This window comes from Saccostrea echinata, unplaced genomic scaffold (assembly GCF_033153115.1).
Source record: "Saccostrea echinata isolate AGI-Se365-2 ecotype Australia unplaced genomic scaffold, CSIRO_AGI_Sech_v1 ptg000029l, whole genome shotgun sequence".
NCBI lineage: Eukaryota > Metazoa > Mollusca > Bivalvia > Ostreida > Ostreidae > Saccostrea > Saccostrea echinata.
In genome coordinates this window covers 17,275,847-17,290,248 of record NW_026889778.1, presented here as the reverse complement: position 1 = coordinate 17,290,248, position 14,402 = coordinate 17,275,847, and positions in this window count along the sequence as shown.

The window sequence follows — 14,402 nt, the reverse complement described above, 5'->3', positions numbered from 1 at the left end:
TTTAAATTAGCATCGAGAGCTAGGAAGTACTTTAATTTACAATAAGATTCTAGTTGAAAAACAGAGATATTGAATGCAAAGTTTTCCCTTATCTTTTGATGCTTCAAACTCAGGCCAAAAATTAAATCTATTCAAGAGAAATATGGAGTAATATCGCATTTGAAAGGTCAGATAGTTTAAACAATACAATGCAACTCTATGGCATTAACGTTTGCCTCTATTTTTTTTTTCTCTTTTTTTTAAATAACATATCCACTCGTTTGAAAGATTTCAATACAGTAACTATGTTGTACAATACAATATAGTGATTATGAATTATGAACTGCCTCTTTTTACATCGATCCCTTGCTTGTGAAAAATAAACACTAGTAGGTAAAATGAAAATCTGTCTTAAAGTTTTTAACAGTGGTATAAAATAATTTAAAGTTGATTTTTATGCCTCCGTAATCGAGGATTCCGGGGCATTTAATAATAGTTTTTGGCCTGTCTGTCCGCCTGTCTAGCTATTTGTCTGTCTGTCCTTAAAACATTAACCTTGCCCATAACTTTTGATTGGTTGGAGCTATGACTTTCATATTTCATATGTGAATCACATGTGACAAGACCCTTCTTAATGTAACATCACATTTGACCTTTTGACCTTGGCCGAGTTTGCAAAATTTTACCAAACTTTAATTCTGGCAATGACTTTTAAACAGTACTAGTAAGTGCTAAGGATTTCACACTTCTCATGTGAAATCCTTGTGATAGGGCATTGCTTACAACAACTTTGACCCTTTGGCCTCAACCCTGGAGTTTGACATACTTTTTTAGGAAAACTTAAACCTTGGCCATAACCTTTGAACAGTTGGTGCTAGGACTTTCATCCTTTACATGCGTACTCCTTGTGAAAAGATCTGAATTTGGATACTTACAACTTTGATCCTTTAACTTTGACCGTGATGTTTTACTTTTGAAAAAAAACTTTAACTTTGGCCATAACTATTGAATGAGTGGTTCTAAGGCTTTCATATTTCACATGTGTGAATCTTGTGAAAAGGCTTTTCATGGGCACCATTAATTTTGACCATTTGACCTTGACCTTCATGTTTGATTTACTTTTGAAAAAAGCTTTTAACTTTTCCGTATCTTTCCAATGCACAGGAAGAAACATGACCTTTCAGTTAAAACTGAAAGGAGACTTTCAGTGACTTTTCAGTAGCCATTCAGTCACTGAATCGCAGGTACATTTCAGTGACCTTTCACTTACCTTTCAGTCACAATTTAGATACTTTTCAGTCACCATTCAGCGGACACATTTCAGTTATCTTTCAGTGACCTTTCCGTCTTCTTTCATTGACCTTTCCGTCATCTTTCAGTGACCTTTCAGTTGCCATTCAACGACCTTTTCATCGGCTTTTTTTAGTTTATCGGTAATTAATCCTAAACAATTTTTGAATAAAATTATTCACATCTTTAAATGTTTTTTTTTCTTATTGTGTTAAAATTCAGATGCGTAGAGCTGGTAATGGTTAGATGTTCAATTGCCGATACATTGTTCACTAAAATGTGAAATTGTGATTATTAACTATAAGATTTAAAATAACTTCATTAATGATAAACGTGATGACTTTAACTTTTCAATCGTCAACTTTCTTACTTATGCAGCAATATACCTTCATCACCTGCATACGGGGTTTGTATCTCTCAGTTGATTCGATACGAAAGAGCATGCTCTACTTATGTACAATTTCTAAAACTAGGTAAATTATTGACAAACAAGTTTATGAAACAAGAATATCAGCAGTCTCGTTTAAAGTCATCATTTCGGACGTTCTATGGTCGATGCAATGACCTTGTCAAGAAATACAATATATCATTGAGTCAAATGCTGACTGACGGTTTTTATACTAAATGTTAGGTCATTATTATATATTACACACTGAAATGTCGACGGATTTTTCCGTTATTTCCGATTTAAAATCAATAAATTTGATTGATTGATTATTATTGTTTTACGCCGAGTCGGCAATATTTCAGCCATATTTTGAAGAAATCAAATCGGAACAATTAGTTCACCTGTTGTATTGAAAGGCTGTGCAATGTGTATGTATCTTGTATACATTTCGTATATTCTATGTTAATTGAGTGGATTTTTGGGGCAGATTGAAATAAGGCGAATCAGCTGAGAGATATAAACCCCCGATCAAGAGCACACGGCGGGTGTGAACGGTCGGCAGGGGATGCTCACTCCTCCTTGGCACCTGATCCCACCTCTGATGTTTTGGAGATCCATGTTTGCTTTGCTCGTATTTTGTATAGTTTTATGGACTTTTGAGCTTAAATACTGTCCGTTATCTCCATATATTTCATTAATATAAAAGATTATAAATCAAATATGGACTCATGAAATTCATAATGATTTTTAGTTTTTAGCATGAAAAATTGATTTAGCCAAAAAAATTATTATTATTGATGAAAAATAATTATCAAATATTAGTATCAGAATTTAATTAACGGACATAGAATTGTCTTTTTTTCTTTCTGTAAAATCTCTTAATCGATATTTTCACAAGCTTATTCAATTTAATAAGTTGTTAAATGAATAAACAATCAGTCATTTTGATTTTAAAAAAATGGAATATATCGTCAAATCGTCAAATTATAATTTTAAATCACTGAACTTAAAATAAAACGCAGTAGCATAATGGATAAGGTAGATAAGGTAACAGATTACCAAGCGGGAGGATGCGGTTTGATCCCAGCTTTGTGGAATATTATTTTTTCTTACATTCACTTTCTTATTTTTTTTTTATTCGAAAATAGATTAATTTAAAACCATTATAATAAGAAAACGTGAAAAAATATCATACGTTAATAAATAAGCAGAATATTCAATAAAAAGATACAACTGAAAGATAACTGAAAGGCCACTGAAATGTATCTGCCATTCAGTCGACTGAATGGTAACTAAAAGTCACTGGAAAGGATCTATTCAGTGACCTTTCAGTGACCATTCAGTGGGCATTCAGTTACCATTCCGTCGACTGAATGGTGTAATTTCATCCTGTGATGGTTACTGCTAGGGTTTTCACAGATATATTCCTCCAGACAAGACCTTACTATGTGTAGCAACATATTTGATCTGCATTTGAGAAATTTTAACCTTCAGTGTTTCACAAACATATCTTGTTTTCAAATAACATTTACATGTATTTTCTTTGCAAGATTGTCATCATATCATTGATATTTATCATTGATTAGTCACTTATTTTCTGGGTTAGAAAAGCAGAATTCATGACATTCATTTCTGATTTTTTTTTTATCCAAACCCAATTCAAATAATGGATCAAATAAAAATGACATATCTGAGTTTTTTTTATTTATATTGCTAAATGTCAAAGCTGATTTTCTTCCTTTCGTAGGTAGATTGATGATGATGATGATGATGGTGATGATGATGTTGTTGTTGATGATGATGATTTTTTATTATTATAACATGTATTTTCAAAAGCAAAAAATGATTGGACATACATGTACTACTCTTCGATGATTTGTATTCCAATTGTCAACATAAATTTCAGGGATAATCCATGGATATAATAATATTAGCTTGAGCAATCTTTGATGGTAATGAAATAATTAAATCAATACACAGTTGGAAATAGAATATTATATACGTAAGGAAGGCAGAAGACTTCTAGTCAGTGTATATGAAAACTAGGTAATTAAATTAATTTGCATAAATTAATGCATCAATGTTTTTTTTTTTTTTTTTTTTTTTTTTTTCCTGTATAAAAGGACATTAATATAAAAAGGAATTAGAAAAAAAAAAACACCATTTGTATATGAAATAAAATTGAGCAGATTTTTTTTAAAGAAAAGTGAAAACATCACAAAAGTACACCGAGGGGACCACTATATACCATTCTTGTTTTATGACTTCTTGGTGAGGAAAGAGAGACAACTGCTGGTAAATTAATGTTTATAAAACCGTATAGGATTAAGCTACATTACTCTTTAAATTATCTGAGTGTATATTGGACTCTTTTGATGGCAAAATTTGTAAAAATATTAATATTGACTTATTTTACTGTCCGAATTTGAATAAATACGACATTGAAGGCTGTATGATGATACTATTTTCATTTACGAACTTCTTTAGTAGAAAAAATTATAAAAATGTCCAAAACATTTTGTAAGATAGAAAGTAAATCTGCGATAAACTTGTCTAACACTTTTCCTGCTCAGATACACAGGTAGCTCCGACCGTTTCAACCACTGTTTACAACCTTGTTAGGGGTGTTGATTGTATCGTCACAATGCCATTGTATGCGCACTGACCCTCCGATTAATAGGCTTCAAATCCAGTGAATATGCTTAATGTAATAGTAATATAATTCATATGTAATGAGCTGTTTGTGTTTGCATAGATAAAAAAGGGACTATAAATATACTATATAAAGAAAAGCATTTTTCAAGATTTTCAATAACATAAGAGCGCCTATAAGCTGAAGACAACGATTCAGTAATTTGACTTTGAAAACTTTAAATTTTACATGTGATTGAGATGAAAGGTAAAGTTTATGATAACTTTTATAAAAGAAAGAAAATGATCAATTTTTATTGTAAATCGTAATTAAGGTATGCCTTGCAGGAAGCATTAAAATAAATGATTATAAAATAAATCGAAAGGTTAATATTCATTACTTCTCAAAGACTATTCTGGGAAACTTCTTTATAAATCCATATAAAAACATTAATAGCACAATCAAATTATATAATGATAGTCACGTTTCTTATATGATAAAAATAAAACCATTTAAAAAAAACAAAACAAACTATTTGTATTCCGTTCAAATAACAGTTAATGTAACAAGTTTCATTTGAGGATTTTGTTCGTGCCTTTATTAAAATTTCTTAAATCAAATTTACACAAACCACTTGGAAAAAATAATAATAAATAAATAAATAAATAAATTATACCTAATAAAATATGTAACTCTTCATGTCTATCATTTTTTTTTCTTAATTCTAACAAACTCAACATATATTGTAAAAAAGAATTGTTGACATCAATATGAAAACCGTTTTAAAATTATTTTATTAATACACCGTTTCCTGTTTGATCATTCTGAATGCTGCTGACATCAACAGTAATATGAGATGTGAATGGTTTAGTGTTGTGTTGATGAGTCAAATTCAGAAGATGGCACTCTGTGATCATGATAAAGAAGACGCAATCAACCCTTTTCGCATTAATGTACTTTCAAAAATCAAAAAGTCTTTCCATTAAAAAAAAAGTTGGAAAAAATATTTAATGTAGTGAATTCATAAATGAGTGACTAACTGTAATCAGAAATCCAATGATAATTCCACTCATTTCATTTCGATAAGATTACAAGCTTTATGATTTCACCATCATTTTTTTTTAAATTCATGAACCCCTTCTGTAAAAATTCAAAGAACTTAATCTCTGACCAAGAAAATTAATACGTACTAGACAGCTCACAGACATAGGAATTAAGCAGCCTCCTACCATACTTACTCTTTTGTTTTATTAATATTTTGTTTGATGAAACAACCCAATCATTTTCTATAAAAAGTTTGAAAAATGATTTCATCTCTAAATGATGTCTTAAATGTTCATTATACATGCCAACATAGTAAAGATATAAGTAATGACATTAAAGACATACCTGTAATACGAAATCAATTTACTTTCAAAGTGTAACTTGAATTAAGAATTTTGGTTCACACATATTTCTATTACAGCTCGCTTCCTTTCGGTTAATTATATTATATTAATGTTAACATGTAAACGTATGTTATTTTCATGGTTCAATTAAAAAATTATCACTGCTCGTTTGTAATTAAAAGACCAAAAATTTGCTGCATACCCTGACTTAAGTTACTGTAAACATCATGTAGCTTTCCCAATGCACTGCTTCATGCTTCTGCATGATAGAATGCATAACATTTTCATATATTTTGGAATTGGACAGGCGTAGTTCTTCTCCTGCATAATATTCTAGTACATGAAAGTCTTTGAGAGTATACAATTAACTTATCAATTTTAAGTTTCTTATTAGTTATCTTGTATTAGATTTTGTATAAGAATATTGAAATAAAACAAATGATGAAATGAAGTGCTAAAATCAATGAAAAAAAAACCTATTGCATTTTGAATTAGTAACGACGATATAGTCGAGATTATTGATTTTCAGTAATTGCACTCTGAGGAAATCTTGCGAAATATAGTGCTTTTGGATAAAAGATTGCCTTCTGTCATATGTAGCATGTTTGCTTTTTAGACCTTAGACTCCTAAAGAGCTAATGATTAATTTCAACCACACATGCCAAGATACATCGTATTGTGAAGCGAAAGTGTTTTTATTTTGAAAAAAATAGGACAAATTCTATTTTTGATTGATATTTTTCTCGTTAACATAAAGAGACGCATGCACATGCGCTATATGTATTCTATAGTACTGAGTCTTAAAAAAAATAGATACACTGTACGAGTACAATTAAAATTGTCATAGCGACCACCTATATTTAAATTTCTTCCCGAATTTTGTCATCATATTTTACCTGCGTTCATCGACTCCGTTTTTAACGCAACATGAAAGCATCATTTGCCATCCTTAAGTAAATAAAATCCCTAAATTTAGCAATACCGAAAGTATAAAATGCTTAGTTTTTGTTCTTCCCATTCGACCAATATTCAGAAAAATGGTTAATAGAATATTTTCGTTTACGACTTTTTCACAGAGTGGAATTTGATACCAAATAGAAATGTTTTAAAATAAGAAATATATTAAAATTTTCATACAGCAAAGGTAAAAATTTCCATTAGAAATGTATAAAATATAATTGCTCTTGTGTATAAAAACTCGTGTTTTTCATTGTGGTTATCTTGATTCTGTTTTTCACTTTTAGGTATAATCTTGTCATAAGTAATTTTAATTTTTAACACTGACATGAAGGTGTAAAAAAAATCAATAAAAAGATTCTGTTTTTGATTTTCTTTCAAAGGTTCAATTTCACTTATCTAATGATACCAAAGTATGATGGGGGACAGGGATCAGGGACGAAATTACTGAAGTACATGTACTACTGATTCCTTAATTAAATTAAAGGGCTATCCGTCATATGTAACAATTTTAGAGTTTCCTTTGACGTGTCACTTAACACTGGTTTGTTGTAGATGCATACAAAGTCAATTCATCTTTGTTTGTTATTGTAAGAATAGGTTTAAAATAATATCTTAAATAATTAAGATAAACGTAGATTATACTGTAACAGAGTTTTCTCAAATGAAAAAAAAATGTCGAACTTTCGAATTTGCAGCAGATATAATTTAACTTTGCTTGTCATGGATAAGTTCCTGATGCATTTATATTTATTAAACATATCCTATTTTTCTGATAGAAGGTAATATGACTTCACATTCACGAGATGCCCTTCCCTTTAATGAAGGGGTATTTGTGAAAAGAGACTTTTTCTAAATACAGATTCCATTTTTGTAGAAAAGACAAAGGCACATGACCGATAAAAAACATCATAATTTGTATCTTATGTCAGCTGAAATGTTTTATGCTGCACATATTTAAACAAAAATGAAAAAAAAAAACTCAACCAATAAAGGAACAAGTGCATACTGATTGACATAAGGGGAAATATTATGCATCAAAAACATGAAATCAACAATACATTTGAGCTTTTTTCTTTGGAAATTAAATTTCTGAATTCCATTTTATCAATCTTGTGTTGTTTATATCTATTCAAAAAGGAATGATGACAGATGTTTGATTTTTTATTTATATGGATTTTTTCCGGCTAAATTAAAAGGATTCTTAATCTATATTAAATTCAGAATTGACATTTTACCCTTTAAATTTTACAGCGAAAAAGGAGAAGATAACGAACAGTGATTGATCTCAAAAAATCTGCAAAAAAGAAAAAAAAAACAAAAACAAAAACAAAAACAAATCAGTGAAGTGGGCATTAAACAGGGACCCCTGGAAAGGTGAGATAAGGTGCCTAGGATGAGTAAGCATCCCCTGTTGACCGGTCATACCCGCCTTGAGCCATCAATATTGATCAGGTAGATGGAACTTTCCATAATCAATTTCAGTATAAAAACAAAGGCCTGAAAAAAGTCTGCCAAAATACGATATATTTGCTAACAAGGTCTTTATAATGACCATGGAATTTTCGCAATGCTGACTTTAAACAAGGTTGTTGAAATCTCTGTCACATCAACTTATCTGTCAGTAGCCTGTCTTGGTTTAAAAATTGATCGTACTTGAAGTAACAAATAAATTGGGGGATGTAAACACCATATGCAGATGAAAGCGGGATACTACTACATAAATAAGAAAAGTTGACGACGGAAAAAGCTGAAGTCACCTCGTATGTCATACAATTTAGTTGTTAGTTGTCAGTCACATATCCAAAATTTGAAACAGATATGGGAGATTTTGTGGCGCCTTTTATTTTATGTTCACTGGAGTATCAATGGAAGAAACTATTGTTTATATAATACGTCGTCGATAATTTTAATGTCTAGTTGAAGGCAACAGCAAGTGTTTTCTTCTCAAGCAAAAGCTTTTGGATGAATTATGCTTCATAGGAATATAAAAACAGCTAATAAAAGAGCACCATCAGTGCCCATTGAAATTCCAACAGTTTGTTGGAAGTCCTGATTTCCGAAAACTACATAAATGTTGTAAATGAGGAACTCAAGTATCGTTTCTATATCAAAATATAGTTGAAATACTGTCAACGCGGCGTTGAACAATGATTGATTAATCAATTACGTTTTACAACATCACAAAATTGAAATTCCGTTTTTTAGATCACTTAAATACAATCCTTAACGTTGTGTGCTATAGTCAAATGGATGTAAATATCTCTCTAAAATAAAGCTTTGTTCCTCACACTGACCGTGTTTCCTTTAATTCATACATGTATGATCTCTTTTACGTACATGTGCATAATCTTAATTACTATTTTCAATCTTTTAATTATTCTATATAATAGAAAAGGTTACCAAAAAAAAAAAAAGTTATTGATGATAAAGATGGCATAAAATCCAGATACCCTTTTCCAGTCATTAAATATTTTCATGTATTAATTTATTGATTTTTTGTCTAATAACAACTGTTTTCTTCAATTTACGATTCCCTTTCCTTCAAGATTACTTTTCTTGCTCTGTTTATCAGTTGATGGAAGTTGAACGCAAGGGTATCAGTATTACTTCCGAGAACAATCAGGAAAATTATCGTTTTGAGGGTTCATTCAACAATGCATAATCCTAAGATTTACTTATTCTTTGTCATTTCACAAACTTTAGTTTACGCATCCCTCAAGAATGGCTTCGGTAACTTGAAATGGGGCAAGCGACTTATTGGAAAAATGCTAACGATATCACAGGTCAGTGTTTTAGACTGTGCAGAAGAATGTCTGACTTGGTCAGGATGTTGGTCTTTTAACTATAGAAGTGCAGCTTTGTTTTGTGAACTGAACTATGATAGTGACCAGAGTTCGAATGCTAATATTTCTGATCAGCTAGGATGGATTTTTAGCAGCAAAGAAACATGGCCTTCGGTAAGAATTGTTTTAAAGGATAAATTGTTTTATTATTTCTGCCAAGACGGAATCGTTATTTCTGAGACAACACATGCTGTTTTTACTAATGAATGCAATCTAAGTTTTCACGTAATCAAAGAAATCTGCTTCTTGATCATGCTCTAAAGTAACTTTTTTTATCCATTCCTACTGTGCATTTTTTCCCCACAAAAAAAGCGTATAAGAAAAAAAAATATCTAAAACATCAAAGAAACGAACAACGCAAAATTAACAGAAACAGAGGCATAGAAATATTATTATTATTATTATTATTTTTTTTTTTGCGATAAGGATATTCATGATGTTAACAGATATACGAGGACTGTATACTGTCTAGTAAAATCGTGGATAGTGTAATTTTATTGAAAACTAATGCAGGCTTTCAGCTGAAAATTACAGTAGAAGTTTATATACCAAATTTGAGTTTATCCCTTTTTTTTTTTTTTTTTTTGATAAAGTGTATACATAACAAAGGATTTTTTTTTGGTATGTGAAATATAATTTATCTTTGAATGTGCATAGGGTATGGTCTTACGGTGCACGACCAAAAAATCAGGGTTTCATCAACACAGAGTATACGCGAGTATTAGTTAAAAAAAGAAATTATTTTGGATAAAAGAATCATATTTTTAAGTCACCTACTTTGTCCACATCTCGAGAATATCAATGCTTTTGTCTCATTTTTCAATTTCGTATCTCCACGTGCAATTGAAATTGGAAGAGGTAAACAAAACATACAAAAAATTGCAACGTTTCACGACGTTACGATGCACCAGAGATCAATTCAGTTTTATGTAGATTTAGTAATGGAAGCATATTCAGAATGTAAATGTTTAGAAAAGATTGAAAAAAATAACATTCTATATTTAGTACACAAGTAGAATTAGTGTTTTTGAGAGGGACCTTTTTCATCGTGTCCCCGGGTAAAACACAACAAATTGACTAACGGCTACAGTAACTAGCAATAGCGAAAGACCTATCACTGTAGATCTTCGGAACAAGATTGTCCATTTAGTAGAATGTAGTGAGAGTACAAGATAGGACCCTCGCTTGTTTTCAAGTGTGTTCATAGTGAAATTCCCGAATTTTAATAAGAGTTGTTCAAGAGTTTAAGCAAAGATGAAACGTGACGTTCTTTGAATACTTTGACGTTATCATCCGTGTGCGGTTAAACTATACCATACATAACTAACCCCTTCCTTTTTTTTTTTTTTTTTTTTGTTTTTAGCTCACCTGAGCTGAAAGCTCAAGTGAGCTTTTCTGATCACCCGTTGTCCGTCGTCCGTCCGTCTGTCCGTCCGTCTGTCCGTCTGTCCGTCCGTCTGTAAACTTTTCACATTTTCAACTTCTTCTCAAGAACCACTGGGCCAATTTTAACCAAACTTGGTACAAAGTATCCTTGGGTGAAGGGGAGTGTAAATTGTTAAAATAAAGGGCCAAGTCCCCTTACAAGGGGAGATAATCAAGAAAAGACAAAAATAGGGTGGGGTCATTAAAAAATCTTCTTCTCAAGAACCACTGGGCCAGAAAAGCTGAAACTTATGTGGAAGCATCCTGGGATAGTGTAGATTCTAAATTGTTAAAATCATGACCCCCGGGGTTAGGGGGGGGGGCACAATAGGGAATCCAAGTTTTACATTGAAATACATAAGAAAAATCTTTAAAAATCTTCTTCTCAAGAACCACTGGGCCAGAAAAGCTGAAACTTATATTGAAGCATCCTGGGGTAGTGTAGATTCTAAATTGGGCCACAGGTATATTAAAAGGGGGGGGGGGAAATCTGGTAAAGAACAGCATGACCAAAGTTACTCAGGTGAGCGATGTGGCCCATGGGCCTCTTGTTTTGTTTTGTTTTTGTTTTTTTTTTTGGAGCATATATTTATTCGAAGTTTGCTACATTTTTGTGTAGATGTATTGAAAACATATGTACAGAAAAGCTCAGAACTCTAGCTGTGTTGACTATTTTTTACTCTGGAGATCGAGAGGCCCGGATTCGATTCTCTTTCACTTCGCTGCGTCAAACCTAGAGATGTTAACATAGGTTGTGACTATTCCTTCGCCAAGCGCCCGGAATTAGAAATGAAAGTCATGGGTCTTTCGGAAGAAACCTAAGAAAACCCAAGGTCCCGTATCACGGTGGGCGTTGGCACTATAAAGAAGCCTCGCTGCTCAATGACCCTGAGTATAGGTTTAAATATGAAGGTCTTCACTGGTATATAGTGACTTTTCGAAATGAGTAAAAAATTCTCGAATGGGACATATGCATGTACAATCAATCATTTTTTTACTCTGGATGACTTGTCAACGATTTTACTGGACAAACCTCGTATGTTTGTTTGTTTGTATGTTGTTTAACGTCCCTTTCGAGAATCTTTTACTCATATAGAGACGCCACCACTTGCCGGTGGAGAGCTGCAAATTTTGTCCTATATTCGGCACTTACGGCCATTGAGCACTGAGGGATCTTTTTCGCGGCAGCACCTACTGAGACACGGGACCTCGGTTTATACGGTCTCACCCGAAGGACCGGTCTCCACGTCCCACAGTGGGATTCGAACCCGCAACGTAAGGATCAACTCCTTACTCCGCGACTCTAGAGCAGACGCTCTAACCACTGCGCCACGCGGGCGACCAAACCTCGTATGTAGTTCCCATGAAAGGTTTAATTTTCTATAACTTTAGTATTTTCCTACATAGGAACTAATCGGCAAGTGTCAGGATTCAACGTGTGAATTAAGCAGACACTGTAGAATTGTATCGTCGAACAGCATTGTATGTACAAGGCCTCGTACGTATTCTTCTTTCAAAGAGTATTCTATCGGACCATCTTTAAAATAATGTTTGCTCTCTGCCGACTCGCGTAAAAAAGGAAATTGAAATGGGAATTTTTTTTTCCCCAAAAAGTTTCAACATTCATGTTGAGTGGTTGAGAAATTTCTTGAATAAAAAGAAAAAAAAATGTCGTTTTCTGGAGGTTAAACAAATTTGAGTGGGTCAATTTTTAGCCAGTCGGTCGGGAGAGGGCAAACAAACATTTTTTTAAAGATGACTTTATTTGTTTATCATAAACTAGAAATAAATCAAAATCAAAAATGCAAATATAATAATTTTGTTGTTTCGTCAAAGCAAAAATAGAATAGATTTTTTAAAAAATCAGATTATTATTATTATTATTATTTTGGATAACCTTCCATTTACAAAGGCACAAATTGAGACTTATATGTTTCATTTATTATTTTTTTAAATTTTTTTAAATTTCATTTTTTTCTTATTTTCTATTTTTGTTTTCTTTATTTTATTATATTTTTTTGAATTATTTGTTTTAGTTATTTATTTATTTCTGTAAGGCTTTTCGAATTCTTAATTACGTTTGTGTAAAAATTATAGACAAATCTTGCTCGTTGCAGAGTGTCATCCTCAAAGTTTATCTCTTCCACGAAATATCAAAACATTCCAATCCAATACCTCAGTTTATGCCGGCGACAGTCAAGTGTTAGAATGTGCTGAAGGATACAATCAAACAGATCATGGTCTTGTAAAATGTCTATGGAACGGTTCATGGAGTATCGTAAACATCACTTGTTACAGTAAGTAATTATAACAGTTAGCAAAGCTCAGTGCTTTGTTCAAGTGCAATGTCAGTTTGTGTGTGTGTGTGTGTGTGTTTTTTTTTTTTTTTTTTTTTTTTTTTTTTTTTTTTTTTTTTTTTTTTTTTAAATGCAAAGAAAACAAGTAAAAGAAAAGTGATATCTGAAATCTCATGTTGTTTCGCCTGATTTCATTAGCATAGTTATAATCATTTAAATGAAATATTTTGTCAGAGAAAAATATAGTTTGTTCAGTCAGAGGTATGTTTGTTCCCAGATGAGGTTAGATTTCTGTACAATAGAAAATAGACCATCAAATCGCCCGCGTGGCGCAGTGGTTAGAGCGTCTGCTCTAGAGTCGCGGAGTTAGGAGTTGATCCTTACGCCGCGGGTTCGAATCCCACTGTTGGATGTGGAGACCGGCCCTTTGGATGAGACCGTATAAAACGAGGTCCCATGTTGCAGTAGGTGCTGGCACGAAAAAGATCCCTCAGTGCTCAATGGCCTTAAGTGCCGAGTATAGGACAAAATTTGCAGCTCTCCACCGGCAAGTGGTTGCGTCTCCATATGAGTGAAAAATTCTCGAGAGGGACGTTAAACAACATTCAAACAAACAAAATAAAGATTAGAAAGAAAAGTTCCAAAAATGAAATGTTTGCCTTTTCTGGTTGACTGTTCATGTACAGAAAAACACGATTAAAGCAGAATCTCCATTTTTACGAGCGTACATGTATCTTGTCTGCCTTTTTACCTTTTTAGCTCTTCGCCTCTCTGTCATTTTGCTTTGAAGATGAGATATTGGATTTTAAAACTGTTACACCGTTGTATTTCGAAGAAACTTAATTTTTTTATGGGATTGATTCCCTCTTTGAAGAAGATAAGATACTTTATTGTCTCTAACTTTGAAGAAAAAAAAAATCAATTTAAATTTCTTTGAAAGAAAGCATGACGTATAGATTTTTTTAAAAAAGAAATCGTACTGAAACACAGAGGTATGTATTTAGGCATATGTACATTAAGAAAACGTTCATGAAAATCACTTCTTTTATTTGGATTATTATTATTTTTTTTTATTTTTTATTTTTTATTTTTTTGAATTTAATTGCGAAATTTTATTAATTTTTTACAAAGGGTCGGAAGGGTTGTCAAATTCTATAATATCAAGTTGAGATTTAGTAAAGTACTCTGCATAGCTAAGTT